This window comes from Dermacentor variabilis, unplaced genomic scaffold (assembly GCF_050947875.1).
Source record: "Dermacentor variabilis isolate Ectoservices unplaced genomic scaffold, ASM5094787v1 scaffold_16, whole genome shotgun sequence".
Lineage (NCBI taxonomy): Eukaryota > Metazoa > Arthropoda > Arachnida > Ixodida > Ixodidae > Dermacentor > Dermacentor variabilis.
In genome coordinates this window covers 11221031-11242487 of record NW_027460324.1, presented here as the reverse complement: position 1 = coordinate 11242487, position 21457 = coordinate 11221031, and positions in this window count along the sequence as shown.

Genomic DNA, 21457 nt, shown 5'->3' with positions numbered 1-21457 from the left:
GATAATGAAGGTGCCTATGACAACATGGACAGGGAGTTGTTATGGGATATTCTAAAGCACGAAGGCAAAAATAACGATTTCATCGAGCTGCTTAGAGACAACCGAGTACAGGTTCTATGGGAAGGTCGAATAGGTAATCAAGTGGTGGGAATTCACGAACCACTGAGACAAGGATGTCTTCGATCTCACTATTCACATTTTATGGTAAGGGCATAGAAAGACGACTGGAAAACAGAGAATTAGGGTTTGATTTATTCTACATAAATAATGGACAAATAGCGCAACAGAAGCTTTCTGCGGGCGACATAGTGCTACTAGTGGACAATACCAGAGATTTACAGACACTTGCGAATATCTATGACAACGGAGCGAGAACTCTAGGCCTCAAGTCTAGCACAGAGAAATCAGGAATTATGATCTTTAATGAAGAGGCGAGCAATTACATGGTGTCAATTCAACAGCAAGTCATACCAATTGCCAAGCAATATAAAAATGCTGGCTTTCCCGTAATCTAGAGTAGATGAAAGCATGAAATGGCTACCCACAAAGCAGATTGGTTGGAGTAATTACGACGATCACTCGCAACCATCTCACAACCATCAAAACAATTTCACAACGATCACAACCATCTCGCAATGATCCGCGCTGCGTCGGAGCCTGCTGGCTTGGTCACGCAGCGTGGCGCCATCTCTCGAAGGAGGCGGAGCAAAACCCGCGCCGTGGGACTCGCGTTGAAAAGAGCACAGGTAACCTCGTTTCAGCGCCCAAAGAAGACAATCAAGTGTATGTTGCACTGTATCTGCCTTTTGAACGTCGGCATTGGAAATGAAAAATAGAATTTCAGCGTACTAGAAGTTGCAGCTGGAGTAATATTGTGAACAAACAGCAGGAAGAACTCGGAAGAAATATTTTTTGTAAGTTGTTTGGGCAGTAACTATCGTATGTATTGCGATACTGTACAAAGGGTTGGGGGCCAGAGACCGCATTTCCCTTAAGTTTTGACTGGTTGCCCAGATGGAGTCGTTCTGTTCGCAACGATGTCCAGATGTTCTTGTACGAGTGCCCGGATAAAAACTCTGGCTTTTGTTACTTGAAGGTCGCCGACAACGTGAGCTGAAAACATTCCATGTTTAACACCGCCGCGTATACATAACTGAAGGAAAGTATTGCTGAAGCACCCGCCAAGAGAAGCTGAAAGTAAAGGGGAAGCGGAATGCTGCAATAATAAAACGCTCAGCACCGTGGGGCCAGAATAAGTATGAGGTGGTAAGTGGAATCTGGAAAGGAGTAATGGGGCCAGCACTAACGTTCGGAAATGTCATTCTCTACTTAAAATCGGATATCTTTTCAGGGGTGCGTGTTAACAAAAGTTCGGTAGCCCTGTTGGCTTAGCAAGCCCACGGTAAAACCACAAATAAGACAGTGCAGGGTGACATAGGTTGGGGCCTCTTTTTAGTCAGAGAAGCACAGATAAAAGTTAGTTACGAAGAAAGTCTCTGGACCATGGATGAAAATAAATGGGCAGTTGAAGTGCACAGGACGAAGAATGGAGGCAGAGGTCAAGACAGTTGGCAAGCAAGTACAGGGTAATTGAAACTGTAGATAGATAACCAGGAGTCATCAGAAAGAAAGTCATAGAAACAGAATCAGTTAACTGGATGCAAACTATGAAAACACTAAGGACCATGGAAGTTTACAAGGATTAGAAGAAATTAGAAAGAAAAATCTGTACCATAACACATAGGGCAGTGCTTTGCTATTTGAGGCACGATCCGGTTCATCATCATCATCATCATCATCATCATGGTTACGCCCACTGCAGGGCAAAGGCCTCTCCCATACTTCTCCAACTACCCCGGTCATGTACTGATTGTGGCCATGTTGTCCCTGCAAACTTCTCATCTTATCCACCCTCCTAACTTTCTGCCGCCCCCTGCTACGCTTCCCTTCTCTTGGAATGCAGTCCGTAACCCTTAATGACCATCGGTTATTGAGCCGGTTGCCTAAGGACCAAAACGTACCGGAGCAAATATTCGGAACTACATCCGGCATGTGTATGCTACAGCAAAAATCCGGAGACCACTCAGCCCATCCAAGTGGAATGCGAAGGGATTATCCCAGTGGGAACCGCAGATAACGTACACCTGCCAGAAGCGTTTGGGTTTAAAGTGGACGGAAGCGTGAACCGGTGAGCAGTCGAAATAAACAAGAGACGTTTAGTGTATTTCTGGGAAAAAAGCACAGAAGAGATTGATACGACCGGATCTCCTACAGTCATAGCTAGCGGTACAAGGTAGATTTTGAAGGGGAAAAAAGATTAAGGGGATGTATACAAAATTATTGGACAAACACGTATAGCCTCGTGCACATGGTGGGCCATCGGCCGATGTGTGTATTCTCCGCAGCGGTTTTGAAACTGTCAGTAATTAAATTGTTTTTGGCTGCTTTTAGTGGCGGCACTTCGTTATTGTAGTGTACTGTTGGGCTCGTCGACGCAAAGTTAACATCCAGACTGAAGGTGACGAGATATTCGTGCAGAAGAAAGGCTGTAGAGGCCTACAACCCAGGTATTAATTTGTGAACGTGTGTTTGCTGCGTCTACGACGGTACTCATTCGTGGCAAAGGGGAAAACAGCTTACAGTTGACCTGAACAGTGAAGTGGGCGTTTATTTTGGCGTAATTCCTCCGCGACATTGTTCCTTCACAACGTAGACGAAGTGGCGTGCACTCAAGTACACGTCGTGATTGCGCTTCGCCTTCACACCGAGGGACATTTTTGCCATGTGCCTTGACTGCTCAAATAAAAGGTACGTACATATTCACGTTGAACTTCGCGTTTTTCTGGTTTTCGTGGCATTGATTTTCGCATAAATTCTTTAAAGAACTATCCAAGGTGCTTTGGAGGTGAGTAAATTATGTGTACTCGAGACAGCGCCCACGGGCGCTGAATGTAAGAAATAGGAAAGAAGTCGAATTTTTCATTGTTCACGCACCCTCAACTAATATGTGACAGCACATAGAGTTGTCGAGGATTATGTCCTGCTACGCGCGAGTAAGCGGTGCAGGCAGGTAAATCGTTTTTTGTTTTGCAGGTTGCTCCATTCTGTAGCTAAATATATTGGTGCAGCCTTATACCGGTGTCACACAGCCACTGTAGATCGCGATTAAGCACGATCCAGAGCGAAATTCTCGATCACGATTGGCTTCCTTACGCCCACTGAGCCAAGACTCCAATCGCGATCGAGAAATTTGATCTCAATCGGGCTTGATCGCGATCAGAAGAGCGCCGTGTGACACCTGTATATGTTTTCTACCGGTTTCACACGGCCACTTTTGATCGCGATCCAATCCGTTCTGGATCGAAATTTTCGACCGCGATGGGCTCCCTTGCGCACATTGAGCAAGGAAACCAATGGCGACGAGGAATTCGATTTGACCAAAAGTGTGCAAGGTGAAACCCGTATTAAATGTCCCCTGCTTATTCGCACCCTTGTTTTCTTGGTCAGAGGCCTGGTGGTAGGTATTGCCGCAGGTAACGGGCAGCGCTTGTGCTTTCACCCCTAAAATTAACACAAAACAAAAGAAATCACCACCATCCCGATTGCGTACTTACCTTCATTTTCAGTTCTGCTCGTTTTCGCTAGAAGCTCTCGTGCTGTTGCGGATGAACGCGCGATCACGCGATTTATTATATGTTTATGTTTATTGCATAAATAATCAAATCCTAATGAAATTCTTTTTCTCGTCCTTGAATTCGTTTCTTGGTTTCACGCCGGTATTCTCATTACAACTACTATTTATGCTTCGTTTTTGCATGACCCACTCCTACTTAAGGCATCGTGTCAGAGGACGGTAGTATTTCTGAAATAAATGTTAGAGAAGGTGCTACGGCTACTGTAAGTTTCATGATCTTATTTTCATGTCTAGTGATGAAGCTTATGATTATGGCAACTCCTTGGCCTTTATATATTTATAATGAAGTGGTAAATGCCTTATTTTTATTTGTAGTTTTGAAAGGTTCGTTTATTCCATGGTCACTCTCTGGTGGTACTGACGGGGAGTTTTATTTTTATGTCCATGCCGTTACAGTCCGCGCAGAGCAATTGCATGGGAACCGACTGACCACCTTGAATCTACGCATTGCTGAAAAGGCATTGAAGACATCTGAGCCGAGAGGTATACATTTTACGTCATAGTGGCCTGCCTTTTTTTCCATTGGAGGATGAAGACCTCTCCCAGTGACCTCCAATTACCTCTGTCCTGCGCTAGCTCATTCCAAGTGAAGCCTGCAAATTTTCTAATTTTTCACAAAGTCTAATTTTCTGGGGTCTTCGACTACTCTTCTCTTCCCTTGGCATCCATTCTGTAACTCGAATATGCCACCGGTTATCTCTCCTACGCATTACATGGACTACTCAGCTCCTTTTTTAAATGCAAATCATTTCTTGGCGAACATTTGCCACTTTGACAGTATCTATCTATCCTGAGTTACTAAGCAAGGCAATATTATCAGCGATTCGCTAATGCTATTGCCTTGCTTAGTAACTCAAGGGAGCAATTGCAATGCATGCCTACTGACCTGGACAAGCAAAGCAGAAGGGTGGGTCTCAAAAATAGTCTGCAGAAAACTAATGTTTAACAGTCTCGGAAGAGAACAGCAGTTTACGATAGGTAGTGAGGCACTGGAAGTAGTAAGGGAATGCATCTACTTAGGGCAGGTAGTGACCATAGATCCGGATCATGAAACTGAAGTAATCGGAAGAAAGCGAATGGGCTGGGGTGCGTTTTATAGGCATTCTCAGATCATGAACAGCACGTTGCCATTATCCCTCGAGGGAAAAGTGTAGAAGAGAAACCCGGAGGCTTACGAAAGGGGTTCTACTTAAATTGAGGACGACGCAACGAGCTATGGAAAGAAGAATTATAGGTGTAACGTTAATGGATAAGCAAAGAGCAGATTGGGTGAGGGAACAAACGCGAGTTGAAATCTTAGTTGAAACCAAGAAAAATAAATAGGCATGGGCAGTACATGTAATGAGGAGGGAAGGTAACCGGGGAAGATCTAATTGCATTGCTAGCATTAAACAATCAAATTCTCATTTGGGACGTCTGACCCTGTCCGACCATTATTTGATTACCTTGTGGAGCATAAACTTAGAACAGTAATATATGACAAGGAAGGTTATTTCGTAATCAGGCCAGATGACATGTTTTCAGAAAAAGTGATTTCAGCCATAGAAAAGAATTCACAGCCAGTAAAACTCAAGCTTTCGGTAGCTAAACAACGTGCGGGTGACCTCTTGTCAAGATATAATCTTGAAAGGGTTGTCTGTAATGTCAAGAAAGCTAAATCCCTCACCTTAGAACTGTTTTTCTCGGCGAAGACCCATAAGCAAGAAATTTCTTTTCGTGCTATAGTGTCAGAAAAAGGGACGTGGCAGGTTTGTGTCGCTTTACCTGCAGAACTGCTTAGCTTCACTACTTTCTTCAGACCCCTTTTGCTTACGTAATTCTCAGGCACTAGTTCAGTATTTGAGAGAGGAAAATCCTGGTGATTGTACAGCTTTTAGTACGGATATCGAAGACATGTGTTATTCTTTGCCCCATGACAGGTTGCTAAATTCCGTAAATGAGTGCATTAAAGAACAAGCGCAAGAGTCGGCTTTTACTGACAGGTGCGGTGTTTCCACTGGAGCTTTTCTAGAAATTCTTTCAATGTACATGAAGTCGACGCTGAGTGCGTGAAGAGATGGCGTTTTTCTGCAGAAATCAGGCATTTGTATTGGCTCAAAGGTTGCACCTATTCTTAGCAATATTTACCTAAGTATGGTTGACAACTGCTTAGAGAAAGCCTTAGGTGACAGAGTTATCAAGATATTTCGTTACGTTGATGATTACCTGATTTTCTGCAACAGGGAAGAATTCAATTCCGCTGCTATCTCAGTAAGTGAGCAATTTAAACTTTATGGAGGAGGATTAAAGTTTACCAAGGAATTTCCTCAGTAACGCGTAATTCAGTTTCTTGCCATTTCCTTGGTCTTCGAACAAAATCATGTTTGTTGGCAGTGCTCCCAAAGATCTTCGAAGCCGTTGCTAAACTTTCAATCCAAGCATTCGAAAATAGTAAAACACAGAATTGCCATGTCATGCTTTAAATCTTCCCTCACCAGATCCTGCATGCACAAAATGAGCGCCAGTTTTAATGCGCAGGTCCGCCGCCTATTAGAAGCAGGTTATTGTGTAGCAATGGCCACTGTGGTTGAGCGCCTAAAGAAGTGGGTTTCGAGAGGGGCGGACGTTATTACAGAAAGCAGTAATAGCAAAAAAGAGTAGTGGCTATTCCGTATATTCATTCACTGTCGCACAGGCTTCAAAAAGTTGCAAGTAGATAGGATGTTAATGTTGCTTTCACTGCTCAATAAGCTACGTAAGATATGCGCTGCCGTTCAGAGAAAAAAGCAGCGGGTAAAAGGCAAGAACCGAATAGATATTTGTCCAGTGAAGCACAATATGAACAACAGTTTTACTGACTGTCGTATGGGCGTGGTTTATAATATTCCCCTTAGCTGCGGCCACTTCTACGTAGGGCGAACGGGCCGGTGTATCAATCAGTGGTTAATGGAACATAAAATGTAGTTAACCAGTGGATCGCCTTCTAATCTTTCGCTACATTGTCGAGATTGTAACTGCAAACCAGAGTTAGATGAATGCGCGATATTGTACAGGCATAAGAATGAAGATACGCGACTTATGGTAGAGGCATGGCATATCTATAATGGTGGAAGCGCGTGCGTGAGTCAGCCTTCCATTACGTTACATAAGGAAGATATTAAGTGCCTTAACAGTTATCTCACGTAGACCGGCACGTGTACCCGACTGACACGTGGTGTTACCATTCCTGAGCATGCACAGATGAGTTTTGTGTCTTTCTTTTTTCGCCTCGGCGCTCCCTTCAGTTGATAGTCGGCGTTCGTGTTGTCCACTTCTCTACTCTTGTGTCCTGTCTGCACGCCTCACTTCTTTTTTGCATTATGAAGATAACCGATGGTCATTGAGGGTTATGTACTGGATTCCAAGGGAACGGAAGCGTAGCAGGGGGCGGCAGAAAGTTTGGTGGGCGGATGGGATAAAGAAGTTTGCAGGGACAGCGTGGACACAATTAGCAGGTGACCGGGGTAGCTTTAGAAGTATTGGAGAGGCCTTTGCCCTGCAGTCGATGTATGCAGGCTGATCATCATGATGGTCTATCTATATATCTAGACGCCTACGTCTGTGTGCTTTCATTCTGATTTTATTTAATTTGGTATGTACCAAAATTGGTATCGTATGAGAAGAGTGCACGACGAAAATAACTGATCGGTCATGACATGAATGTCATATGTGTGTCACGTAGGTTATGAAACAGCCGTCTATGTCTTGGTGCTTTCATGGTCGTTTCGTTAACTTGGTTTGTATCAAAATTGGCACCGTAGCACAACAGTGTATGACGAACATAAATGATAAGTCATGACATGCGTGTCATGTAGGTCATGAAACAGCCGACGTCTTGGTATCTACCAGAATTGGCATAGTATAACAAAAGTGCATGACGAACATAAATGATAGGACACGACATGCGTGTCATTTAGGTCATGAAACAGCCGCCTACGTCTTGGTGTGTACCAAAATCTGCTTAGTACGGAAAGTGTGCATGACGAACATAAAGGATAGCTCATGACATGCGTGTCATGTAGTTCGCGAAACAGCTGCCTACGTCTTGGTGCTCTCATGGTCGCTTCGTTAACTTCGTATGTATCAAAATTGGCATAGTATGACAAGAGTGTATGATAAACACAAATGAGAGGTCATGAAACAGCTACCTGTGTATTGGTGCTCTCATGGTCGTTTCGTTAGCTTGATAGGCTCCGCGCATACTGCTTCGCATTATATCAATTACCACACGACATGGCATCTACCGCTTTTCATTTCTCTTTGCAATAACTAGGATACCAGCTCTCCGTCTGCTTATAAAGAAAGCCACTCTCTTCCTGTTCCTGTTGTCATCAAGATAGCAATGGATATGGCGCATGCAAGTGAATGTTGTTTAGGCAGAGGAGGAGTGAGGCTTCTAATGGCTTTGCCGTTTGTTGCTGAGCATAATAGTTGACACTATTTTTCCATCTTATATTTTTCCACTTTGTCATTTTTACATTAATAATAATAATATATGGGGTTTTACGTGCCAAAACCACTTTCTGATTATGAGGCACGCCGTAGTGGGGGACTCCGGAAATTTTGACCACCTGGGGTTCTTTAACGTGCACCTAAATAAATAAATAAATAAAAAATTTGGCAAGCAACTTGTACCACGCGAAGCAACCCTAATTTTCTCCAACTTTTCTTCGGCTCCTGAGGTCCGCATACTGGCTCTCGATATTCACCAATCCGGCAGTGGTGCACACTGGCTCCGTAAAACCAGACAGAGTTCGACAAAACACTTCACCTTATTCGTCGCATTGCAGCAAAAGCAGATGGAGCTCATACTGACGTAGCTCGACGGTTGGTGCGTGCAGTCTTGCAGCCACGAATTTTATATCAAGCACAATTTCAACGACTGACTTTGGCACAGCTGGCACAGTTGGAGACGATTAATCGTGATGCTATGCGCACAATCACAGCACTGCCCCGCATCACTCCGATACCAACCTTACAGGAACATGCCCAGCTCAACACAATTACAGAGCTAATTTTGCAACGTGAAAAAGCACGCGAAATAGAAAAGCAACTTATTCCGGCCGTCGTTGCGTTGCATGCTAATTTTCACCGCGGCTCTCGGATTTACAATCAGCCCTATCCAATGCCTCCCTGGGAATTCACCAGCATCACAACTAATAAGCCAACAAAGTTACGACGCAGCTGCAGCGAAAATTGAAACGCCTAAAAAAGAGGGCGAGAACGACAAACAGGTCTGACTTGAAACTAATGGTCGAACAGATATCGGAGGAGGTGAAGAACAAGATTGCGCATGATAAGAAAAACTATTTCGATATAACACTGCCATCCATTATCAAAAGGTCACCTGAAAAATTTTGAAGATTGGTGAGCCCGAAGTCTCGCTCTAACGACGGACGTGTAGTTTATGGTGGCTGCGTGCAGGATGATGCAGGGGCTTCGATGGCATTCAATAAAAATTTCAGAGACATATTTACACAAGATGACGGCCGTCTTCCGCCTTTTGAAGTGTCCGTACCTCCTATTCCTGATGTCGTAATAAGTGAACATGGCATTTTAAACCTGCTGTTGAACCTTGAGGTAAAAAAATCTCCTGGACCAGACAATATCCCAAATGCTTTCTTGAAACGTTATGCTGAGTGGTGTGCAAAATACTTACATGTTCTGTACACTAGGAGTTTAAACGAAGCTGCAGTACCTGATGATTGGCGGTATGCCAGAATCGTGCCTTTACACAAATCTCGTGACAAAACACTCATTCAGAATTATCGTCCAATTTCGCTAAGCTCAACAGCTTGTAAAATATTAGAGCATATTATTCACAAACATATAACTGCTTTTATTGAAGAACATAAGCTACTTGCCTGCATGCAGCACGGCTTTAGGCGAGGATTTTCAACTAATACTCAACTTGCAGAAATCATTCATGACTTTGCAGCAGCCATAAACGAGGGTAAACAAACAGACGTAATTTTCATGGATTTCCGTAAGGCGTTTGATAAAGTCTCGCATAACAAATTGTTGCATAAGCTAAGCTACATTCTGCAAAATAACAAACTACTCGCCTGGATAAAGAGTTATTTGACTTACCGACGTCAATTTGTAACACTAAATTCAGCCAGTTCAGATAAGGGGCCCGTTGATTCCGGCGTCCCCCAAGGATCAGTTCTTGGTCCGCTTCTGTTTTTACTTTACATAAATGACATTGTGGATCAGATTTCTGTGGGTATTAGGTTGTACGCTGATGACTGTGTTCTGTACGAAAAAATTTCCTCTGTTGACGATCAAATTAGGCTGAATGATGCCTTTAAAAGCATAGTAACATGGTGCAATGATTGGCAAATGGAAATTAACTTCGATAAAACTGTCTTTATGAGAATATCGTTAAAAAACAAGCCTTTATTGTACAACTACAATGCCGAAAACATCATGCTTTCTGAGGTAACCGCATATAAATACCTTGGCCTCTGGATTACTAACACTCTCTCATGGAACAAACATGTTGACATTGTCACGGCAAACTGCCTACGAAAACTATTTTTCCTAAGACGCTCTCTAAAATTCGCTACGCCTCCTGTGCGTTTACTTTCTTACAATGCCATCATTCGCCCAATGTTGGAATACGCAATTGTCATATGGGATCCCTTTACTAAAAGAAACATTACTAAACTAGAAAAAGTTCAAAAAAGGGCAGTACGATTCATATATAATTCGTATGGCCGCACTTCAGTTACGGAGCTTCTCAAGAGAAGCGGATTGCCACCTGTAACACAAAGGAACCAAACATGCCGTTTAAAGTTTTTATTTCAGCTCATAAAGGGGCACTACAACATTGATACATCACGCTTTATCACTTTCTCTACTGGTTATGCTACACGTCATCGACACTCACAGACAATAACACCGTTAATTACTAAAAAGAATTGCTTCAAATTTTCCTTTTTCCCCAGAACTATTGTTGAATGGAATAATCTTACTGATGACGTTGTAACTCAATGCTCATTGCCATTATTTGAGTCGCACCTATGTTTATGTAGCGAGTGATTTACTGTAACTGCTTGCATTTGTACATCGCGAGTGACCTATGTTATGTATCGCTGTATATTTACTTGGATGTTTTCACTTTCTATCCACCCTGCTAAGGTCCTGGAAACAGGACCGCAGTATCAATAAATAAATAAATCTAAGTACACGGGTGTTTTCGAATTTCGCCCCCATCGAAATGCGGCCGCCGTGGCCGGGATTCGATCCCGCGACCTCGTGCTCAGCAGCCTAACACCATAGAGACTGAGCGACCATGGCGGGTATTTTTACATTGCTGTGACGGATAAAGATATAGGCATCAACAAGTTATACATGCAGTTTGTCTAAAGAAGAATGCACTTGCGCCTTAAGATAACGTGTATGATGATCTGAGTCTTTTGATGGATGCTCCCGGTTCCCGTGCATAGGGGGTAAGTTAAAGATCCCCTGTGGTCAAAATTAATCCGGAATCCCCCACTATGGCATGTATTATAATGAAATTGAGGTTTTAGCACGTAAACCCCCAGAATTCAACTTCTTTTGATGCATGTGCCTTGAAAGATGTTGCTTTTGTTCTTATTTTGTTTCTCAGCTAACATTATTTGATGGGTCAGACTTTGTAGAAGAAAAGAGGTTATGAAAAAATCATAATACCTGACTGGCAGAATCGTGCTTTGGTTGAAGGCTGTTTTCTTTCATGACGTATTTTTTCAATCTGTAATAGTTTTGAGCCCTTTATACTATGTTATTGTCAACCAAATGCGATAAATTGAAAATTGGTGCCTTCCTAACTTTTTACAAAATAAATTATGCATTCTAAGTGTTTCATAATCCACTTTAAGTGCTTATGGTTGATGTCATCTTTGACACCACCATACACTCAAAATATCTTCATGCATGCAAAAAGCGCCTCTTGCGCAAGTCGAGTTCTGGCTTAACGTGAACAAACCTGGCAAAAAGAAGAGCCCACTCTAATGTTGGGCGTGCCCCTGGCCTCGATGTTCACCCTGGCCTCGATGTCGTCAATGGACCATGTTTGCCTAATTGGGGATGTCAACATAGATACGCTACGCCCTTCAGCAACGACAGTTGGCAATTATTTGGACGTCATTTCCAAATGGGGGGGCTTGCAAAACACGATCTATGAACCTACACGCGAAGAATTCCTTGCTGGTCATCTTGTCACATCTTGCATAGATCATATAAATATACGTGCACATAACTTAAGTGTCAAATCTGCCGTTATTACAACGAAACTTGCTGATCATTACATGGTCTGCTGCTCTCTAACAGGTGACACTACCAACTTGGTCGCTCCAAACGAAGTCAAACAAATCTCAATTCTTGACCCCTTGGCTTTCGAAACATTGGTAATCTATCACGACTAGCATAACTTTTTGATGACTGTTCCTCCAGGCGACGCCTATGACTACTTTGTAACACCGTTCACCGATTTCCGGCTTGCAGCTACACGGGTCTGTAAAATCAAACAACGTAACTTGGATCAAAAATGGATGTCGACAGAAATACTCGCGGCAATACAAGCAAAAGACTTGTTATGGGTTCAAACAAAGAGAAGTCCTAATTGTACTGCTTTGCGGCTTCGGTTCAAAGAGCTTCGAAATAAGGTCAATGCTATGATACGTCTAGCAAAACGTAATAACTTACGAGCAAAATTCACGGACGCTCGTTGTGACAGCAGGAAAGCATGGCCCCTAATTAACAATCTTAGAGGTGGTGATGTAAACGCTAATCGCCATGTTGATCGGATATCTCGTTTTTCTTCAAATGGTACTGCCACCGCTAATGATTTTAACTCATTTTTTTTTCAAAAGTGTCTGGTGTAGCGAGACCTCATCCAGATATTTGCAGTTTGCAAACTAGTATTTCAGAATCCGCCCTTCTTCCCATGTTTTCGGAACATGACCTCAAGTCAATCCTTTTCAGTCTAAAACCAAATAAGTCTCCAGGAATTGATGGTATTTCAATATTAGAGCTGCGCAGAACTTTCGAAGCAATAAAAGATGTGCTACTACTCATTTTAAACAATATTATTACCACTGGTATCATTCCCGATAATCTGAAAAATGCGCTGGTCATTCCTCTTTTTAAAAGTGGCGCACGCAACAAAATCGAAAACTACCGGCCTATTTCAATTCTTTCAAGCATTGGGCAGATATTGGAAAAACATCTGCTCAAGACAATGATCAGCTTTTTAAGCAATGATGGCGTGTTATCTCCTAGCCAGTATGGTTTTGTGCCGAATCGGGGTACGCAGTTGCTGCTTGAAGATTTTTCTGATACACTAAACTCTGCGTTTGAACACAATCGGATTGCTTGTGCACTGTTTCTAGACGTCCGTAAAGCGTTTGACAGCGTCTGCCATAGTATACTGCTAACTAAACTTTCTTTGCTAGGCTTTCGGGGTGCGTTTTTGCGGCTTCTAAAAAACTTCTTATCTCATAGGCACCAACTTGTGTCTATTGGAAAATTTCGTAGCAACCTGACCGAAATTAAAGCTGGCGTCCCCCAAGGTTCAATTGTAAGTCCGTTATTGTTTAATTTATATTTTAACGATTTATCTAATGTTGTGAACGTCAAATTATATCAGTATGCTGATGACACTGTCCTTCTTTCACACGCACGAAGTTACACTGACGCCATCTCTTCTTTACAAATGGCAACAACAAAAGTGATGGACTGGTTTCAGAATAATGTAGTCCATATCAATGCGTCTAAAACTCAACTAATCTGTTTCCACAACCCTGTCAAGCAAGTTACCCTATCGCCACCATTATATTTGCACACATCACGTTGCAATCCCTGTTCGTGTGCCCCTGTGCAATACGCTTGTTAAATTAAATACCTTGGTGTCTTTTTTTGACAGTGACTTGTCCTGGAACTCTCATTTCGCATATATTTGTCAAAAACTTCGCGCAGTGTCTTGTTTTTTGTATAATATAAAATTTTACATGCCATTATCTGTCCGAAAGCTTGTAGTACATGCCTTATGCTACATTGTAATCCGGTATGGGATATCTACATATGGTCATGGTGCTCAGCATTTGGTAAACCGGGTCAACTCCGTCCTTCGTGGCATTCTGAAGCATGTTGCTTATGATGTCTCCCCCAAATCTGATGGGGTCAAAGCTTTGTCTTTACCTGATTTCAATTCTTTGCTGCTAGAAACTGTTATCTTAAAGCATTTTTGGATAAGTCAGTGTAAAATTCCTTATGTGCCTGTTCGTTCCCCGAGACCAAAAAATCCTTACGTTACACCCCGCTGTAAGACGAGATATGGTCGAAGACTCCGTAACAATTATGTCCCAGCAATGTTTAATTTACTTCCTCAAAGCATACAGGATGTGAAAACGAAATATGGTCTTAGAAAGGCTCTTAGACACATTAATGCGTGATGGGAAGCCTGTCATGTGTGTGTGTGTGTTTTTTTTTCTCGCTGTTGTCTAATAACATGTTACTGATGGCTCTGTCGCTGTCTGCCAGGCACTGCCGTTGAAGCCCACTGCGACTTTGGCAGGCCCGTTTCTTCCACTGTATGATTCTCATGTCATCAATAAATTATTATTATTATTATAATATTATTATTATTATTATTATTATTATTATTATTATTATTATTATTATTATTATTATTATTATTATTATTATTATTAAATTGTTGTAAATGAGACACATGATTTTATTTGGCTCCAGGAACATTACCGCTATCGGCCCTGAATTGTTTCCTTCAGGCAGAGCTTTTCTGCTTGGCATATTCACTGTGATAAAGCTCTCAAAAGCATGATATGAACGAAAAATTTTATTTTACAATTTTTTGCGAAGTTACTAATATGGTGTGAAATGACGGCACAAGGACTCGAAGGTTGTGAATTAACACGTGATGTATATTTTGAAAAAGGTACAGCTGTCTTATATTTAAAATTGCAGGGTCCGAAAAAGTGAAATTTTATTGCCATCAAACCTTATGCTGGCTTTTGTAATGTTCGAACTAGGAAATGTAACTGTAGCAAACAAAAGGTTATCACAGGTGCTGAGACCTCCAGTTCTATTTCACAGTACACGCTCAGTTCTTGACATCGGTAGCCCACGCTCCTTGAAGCGACCTTCCGTTTCATTTTCGTCTAGCGAACAGGTTGGGCACAGAGTTGAGTGAGCCTTCTTTGTTTTCGTTGATGAATAATCTACATGCGTCTGAATGGCACGGGTAGCTTTATCGTTTTTTCAGCTAAAGAACAGTCCCGAACGGTAAGTATGCCAAAAAATAACAGAATGCCCACTATGCTTCTAAAAACACTTCGGGAAACATATGAAGTAAAACAGAGTTACTACTCCCAATCTCAATTTTACAATCACTGAGCTATGGTGGCGTGAAATTCAGACACAGTAAAATTAGCTATTATATGAGTTTTGAATAGTTTGTTCAGCTCCTATTCAACTATTCATCTTTATTGTATAATGAGATTGTGAATCCAGATGCCGATGTTGTCTGGCGCTGACGACGTCCTAAAGTGAAACGAAGAGTGTTACTGCTACGATTGATTTGAGTTTTATTTTTTCACGGAACAATTGTTGTCTTGCTCCATTCGACCGAGAATTCTGTCTATTTCCTCAAAACTATGTTGGATTCACATCGAGAGCTTAACTTTTTCCATTTACATTATCTCATGAAATGCGTGGGACGTTTTCTGCAATGGCGTCAATTTACACCACCAGGGCGCAAGGGAATTATCTGGGCTTCTAAAAATGATATCTCATCACTGGACACTGTGAGCAGAAAAAAATCTAATTGTGCAATACTATTTTACTGGATTCACTCTTCATCGTGTTCCACCTAAGTGACAGGGATGCTAGCTGTTATAAGAAAGGCTGATTTCATGAAAATTGTTCTCTCCTAAATGTTGAAGTGAAATGCACTATGCCTATTAGCTACAAAAGATTTCCAGGATGACCACCCTATTGAAAATTTATATGATATTCCTGTGAGAAATGGACGACATGTTTGCATATCGCACAAAACTGACGAGTAGTGAGCGATATACAATACAATGCAATCTTTATTGTGCATAAAGGAAAACAAAGTACTGATAGCAGGCCTACCAAAGCCTCAGAGGGCTTGACTGGCAGCGCCTGACAGTCAAGAAAATTGCACAGGGTTAGTAGCGGAGTTAGCTACCTATTAGAGGGTCGGAGCAATGTATTGAATAGTTATACAAAATGTTACTTTAAACTTCCAAAATTCTATGTAGTTTCTTAATCCCACGTCTTGTGTTTGCTTCTAACACAGGCGTTGGCAATTTATTAAATATGGCTGGAACATAGTATTGCCGCGTTCTCCTTCCGTACTTTGTCGCTGTCTTGGGGATGACGGAGGGTTCCTTCGGGCTTAAGGAGAGGACAGGCTTATACCGTATTTTAACATTATTATTCCAGAAGTGTGTAATTACAACATTTTCGACAATCCGAGAAGTGAGGTTTGGCAATTTCAACAACCTAAAGGTGTCTGCATCTTGCTTTGGACACAAATCGTGTGCCACTTTCGACAGCAGTGAACGTGAAATTGAATTAATTCTTGAGCTCCACCTAAGAGTACAATGGCCATACACAGTCAAGCCATAACGTAGAACACTATAGACTCAAGCATGGACAATAATTTTTCGCACGTAGATTGCCATAAGACATTGGATATCGTATAATACACAGGAGACCGTGCGCAGCATTTTACAGGTGGGATAATTGCGAGTTCCATAAACTGTCACAGTCAAAATGCAACCGAAGATACTTAACGGAAGATGCATTTTTAACAGGTTGACATGTGCATTCATGACAGTCAGATGTGTGTAAGAATAATGATGTCGTAGGCAGGTTTCTTTTCATGGGGTTATGGAAACAGACAAGTCGCGTTTTAGAAGGGTTGATGCTTATTAGGTTAGCCGCAAACCAGTCGATAGCTTTAGTTGCCGCATTGTGTAAAGAGCTGATTGCATGAGAGTAATTAGAGAGCTTTAGCTTGTCCGGAAAGCCGCCCGTTAGCGTTGGGGCGTTTTACCGGGTGGGAACTGCGCATTCGCATGACTTTACCGGATACCGTATTGCGTTACCGGATTGCTGGATCCCGGTACCGTCCGCTCCGACACAGGTGGCCAGATTACCGCGTCTACACCGACGACCAAATAAGCCGAGTCAAGACAAGCCAAAAAAAGAAACAGAAAGAACTACAAAATGACTGTCCCTCCCGTCGTTCGTTCGCGCAGGCGATTCATGCCGAGCGACGACATTATTATATTAGAAGTGCTTGCACGAGACCCGTTCGACGATCCCACGATGTGGGGGAAAATCACCGAAAAACTTTGTGACCTCACCGAAGTGGTTCGTAATGTACGAAGCGTGAGGGAACGGCTGGACCTCCTGCTGGCGCAGTTCTTGCGGGAGGACATAAAAAACAGGAAAATGTAAGTGTTCCAGACGTTTGTTACTGGTCGATATCCTAAGCTAACACGTTTCGGCCAAATTTTCTAAATGCACCTGTTTGCTTCATTAGATCAGGGACGGAGGAAGATTATGAGGTCGTGCACAGGCTGCTCCAGCAGGTAGGAGACCTGGCACGTCCGTGCAGCTACCGTCCGCCAAGATCAGTGGTGCGGAGCCACCGCGGCACTAAGGGCAGGCCTGTCTGCGCTGCTGCGAGTTCTCCACGGGCAAAGCAGCGCCAGCCCAGCACCCGCCAGACAGCTGACTTGGAGTGCTTCGCCGCCTCTTCTACTGATTGTGGTAGGAGACTTGTTACTTCACTTTATCTTTTATTCTCCTTCTTTGGTGTGGGGCGGTGACGAGCATGAGTTGAGATGCTAGCACTCAACTCGATTGCTAAATGCAATGCTGCATGCCCTTGTGCCGTACCATATGTATTGCTATCTTTATTCATTTCACACCTAAGATTGGTCGCTATATGGCTTCCTGAAAGCTTGCATTCAAGTATGCATACCATGTTCATTCTATTTAGCCCTGTAGCTGCAGTTTGGAATCATGAGAGCCAAGTAATTACTGTAATTACCATAATCGAAATGGCTCAAGACTGCTTTTTTTATGGGACTGCATTTAGAAATGTGTAAGTCATGTAGAACTGTGCTGCTGCTTCCTTTTCAAAGTGCAGTTTTCTCCCACAATTTCTTTAGGCAAACATTTCACCACACGCGCCTCCCTATGATTGAATTGTTGGGAACCAGTACAAGGAACCTGCCCTAAGTGTTAGCAAAACTACTGGTTTTGTTTTAAATTTCATCAAATTTGATGCTCTTTTCTATCTGTAGGGGAGAACAGCGATGTGCAGGTCTTCGAAGAACAGGAGCCAGAAGAGGAGCCCGACGACCTAGGCAGGTGGGCCTCAAGTGGATGGCCTGTGTCGCCTGAGCCATGTTGTTGTATGTAAAAGTACCTTATTCTCCGTGCACATGATAAGAGCTCAGTAAAATAGTACCTCTTGTACTCGTTTGTTCAAGTAATCTGTTACCTGTTGTGTTGAGGAAGACATTGTTCATGTGCTCATATAATGGGCGCCACTTCGTGGCGTCCCGCAGAACTCATTTACTCTATCAGTATCCTGGTGCTTTGAATTGTCAATTCATTCTTCCTCATCTTGTCTTCTGGTTAGCTCCGTCGGTGGAGGAACTATCCTGGAAAGGCATTAGTCCAAGATTCAATCCCAAGGCCAGGATGAATTTTCTTGGAACTGTGCAGCTTTCTTTATAGAAAAAATTTGTTTCCTAGTGCTGTAGGCTACTTTCAGATGGATAACAGAATTATTTCCTTTCATGAAACTTCCCCAACATTGCTGATTTCTACAGAACAGTGCATTTGCTCATACAGTGTACTCATCAAACTGTTCAGTAGTGGTAGTTCACGAGCCAGTGCATTGAATAGGCTGGATGGACAGTATTTGACCATTGTGAATTCTTTTTAGGTGCTCTGTGCTATTTCTGGCTGTAAGGTTCTTTTGCTATCACGCAAACTTTTCAGATGCTTCAGGGCCTACATGTAGAAAGCTGCATTGATTGTTTGACCTTAACATAAAAATTCGCGGTGCACCATTACATGGCAACCTTGAAACGCAATGAGCACGATTTTTATTATTTCAGGTTTTTCTCTGCGACTTCAGCTTGGTGTACTTGTAAGTTCGTCTCTTTGCCGATGACAAATGATCACAACTTTACAAAAATATTTTCTGTAAACTTAGCCCTTCCAATCGATGCAACATTGTTCTTGCTCAAACTTTTCCACAGGAGTCATCGGTTTTGACACCATCTTGTTGCAAACGTGTCTTTTCCAAACGTTATCTCATAATCTGGTGAACATAAAATTTTCCCCAACACAAGTGCTTCTGCCATCATTCTAGCGGTCGTTTGGCAGTCACGGAACGCAAGAGAATGTAAAGAACCAATGTTTCCTTTGCGCACGATGTGGAGTAGAATCCATATCTTGCATCGTCCTAGGGGTTTTCAAGGCCTTTCCCCAAAAATACTGGATCCACTTGAACACAGTCCTTTCCTTTAGGGTGTCATTTCCATGCGCGTCTTGCAACTTTTTATGTATTGCTTCTCCATTCTAGGCCAATTTTGCAAGTAGCCCGATATTCATTCTTTGGTTTCATCTGCTCTTCAAACTCAATTTCAACGACAAAAAGAGTGAGCTGGACAAAGGAGTGCTCACACAAAACTTTTGATTGTCTTACAGCGGTTCAGTTCGTACCAGAGGTCCACAGGGTGTTTTTGACTGGAAAGAAAAGGAGCATGGGGCAACTGAATGCCGTCTCCCACTTTGTTAAAGAATGTGTTGCTGGACTATCATGTTTTCGTCACTTTGTTGCTGACTTACTGCATGAACTTTTGTGATGGCAATGCAAAGCACAACACAAAACAAGTTAAACACAAATTTCATAAAGCCCTTATATCTTAATTTTGTTGTCAGCCAATTTAGATGTGAACATTACCATGGCATTGCAGCGTGTCAAGACTCGCACAATGTAAGCAGATGTAAGCAATGCCCAAGCGGCATTAGTAAAATTGCCTTTGTTATGAACAGCTCGCGGGCAAGCTTATTTTTATAAAGTCTGCCAGAGTGATGGTCTGTTGGCCATTAATTCAAGTCAAAATGAAGATTGAGTGTACCAAGTATGTACATAGTCCCTAAATGTTCGCCAATGTGAAGAAGTATGACAAGGCAAAGAAATAGCTCAAGGAAATATCTGCTAAAACTTTGAAACATTTCAGCCCTCTAGCATTTAGCTTGCTTGTACACGTTGCTACAGGTGGAAGGACATGGTCGTAGAATATGTATGGTTGAAGGCACCATACGAGGAGGATAAAACATTTCCAGGAGTTAGACGATGAAATGTGACAGTGTGTATATTATATTAATATAGAAGCCTGTACATTGTCTTTGTATAACATTATTATATTCTCAAATTTCTTAAAATGTAAATTTATTGCAAGTTGTGTTCAAGCAATGTGGATTGAGTTAATTTTCACTTAATGATGATTTTGTTTTGAAACTCAGTCTGAATGAGATGTCACTATGTGCAGGGTTATTGAAATCCACTAATAATGTTTAAAATAATAGTAATCTTAAAACACGTTTACAAAAAGATTGTGCATGTTTTTAGTCCTCAGGGATAATTGCCCACAAACTTTCTCATCCTTTATTGTAGTTCATTGCAGAGCTCATGCGAGTACCATTGTTTACTTGTATATAGGTTGACTCCTACACACTGATTTCACTGTAAAGAAATAATAAATTGACCAAAGGGAACTCATATTTTTTTAGAAAAACTAAGAACTTCGAGCATGACACCCCTTTCTTTACCGTAAGTTCGGCTACTAAATCTTGGTAGTGGATGCCTCAAACTGCATCCTTGTTGGGACTGCCGGAGAAGTCATCCTTATTGCATAGTTCGCAGGTATCCTCAGCACTCCAAATAACGTACTCATTGCCATCGAGTTCGTTGGAAAGCAGCATTTCTTGAAGCTAGTCTGGATAATCTCCAGACTGACTTTATGGCCTGCGCGTTGAAGGAACTCCATTAGCTCATGAATAGTGTTAGCTTTTTGACGAATGCAGAGAAAATTTTTTTTGCAATGAGTAAGAGGCGATAGGTCATTTTGGATTCCATTCCAGAAAATAAAGGGTGACTTATATTGAAATAAATACGGTAGTCCTGCATAAATGAGAAAATATTGCCGGACACTGCAATAATAGTTGTCAGTCAATAACATAAAACTGCTGATGTGAGTGGCAGATTTAGGACTTCTGAAATATCTGGGAACAATTTTTTAGACCCTTAAACACGCGGATAACACTAAGATGTTAAAACACTAAACAATAGAAACAAATAACATTGATTATATTCCTGAATCTATGGAAGCCACATAGAGAGTTTGATTGTACTCTGTGGATTAGTCAATGACCTGATTCATGTGCGAATCTTATACTCCAGTTTTTTTACACCTGAAGGGCAGCCGGCGAGTCCCAGTGACGTCACAAGCCAAAACCCCACACAGAGGTCACCAGTGGGCACAGGTGGTAGTGACGCCCGTTTGCCATTGCAAGGTAACTATCTTATTCGTTTCACTCCATCTTGTACGGTGAATAAGGTATATACAGTATATATATATACTGTGTATACAACTGCTTGTATGTATATGCAAGCAG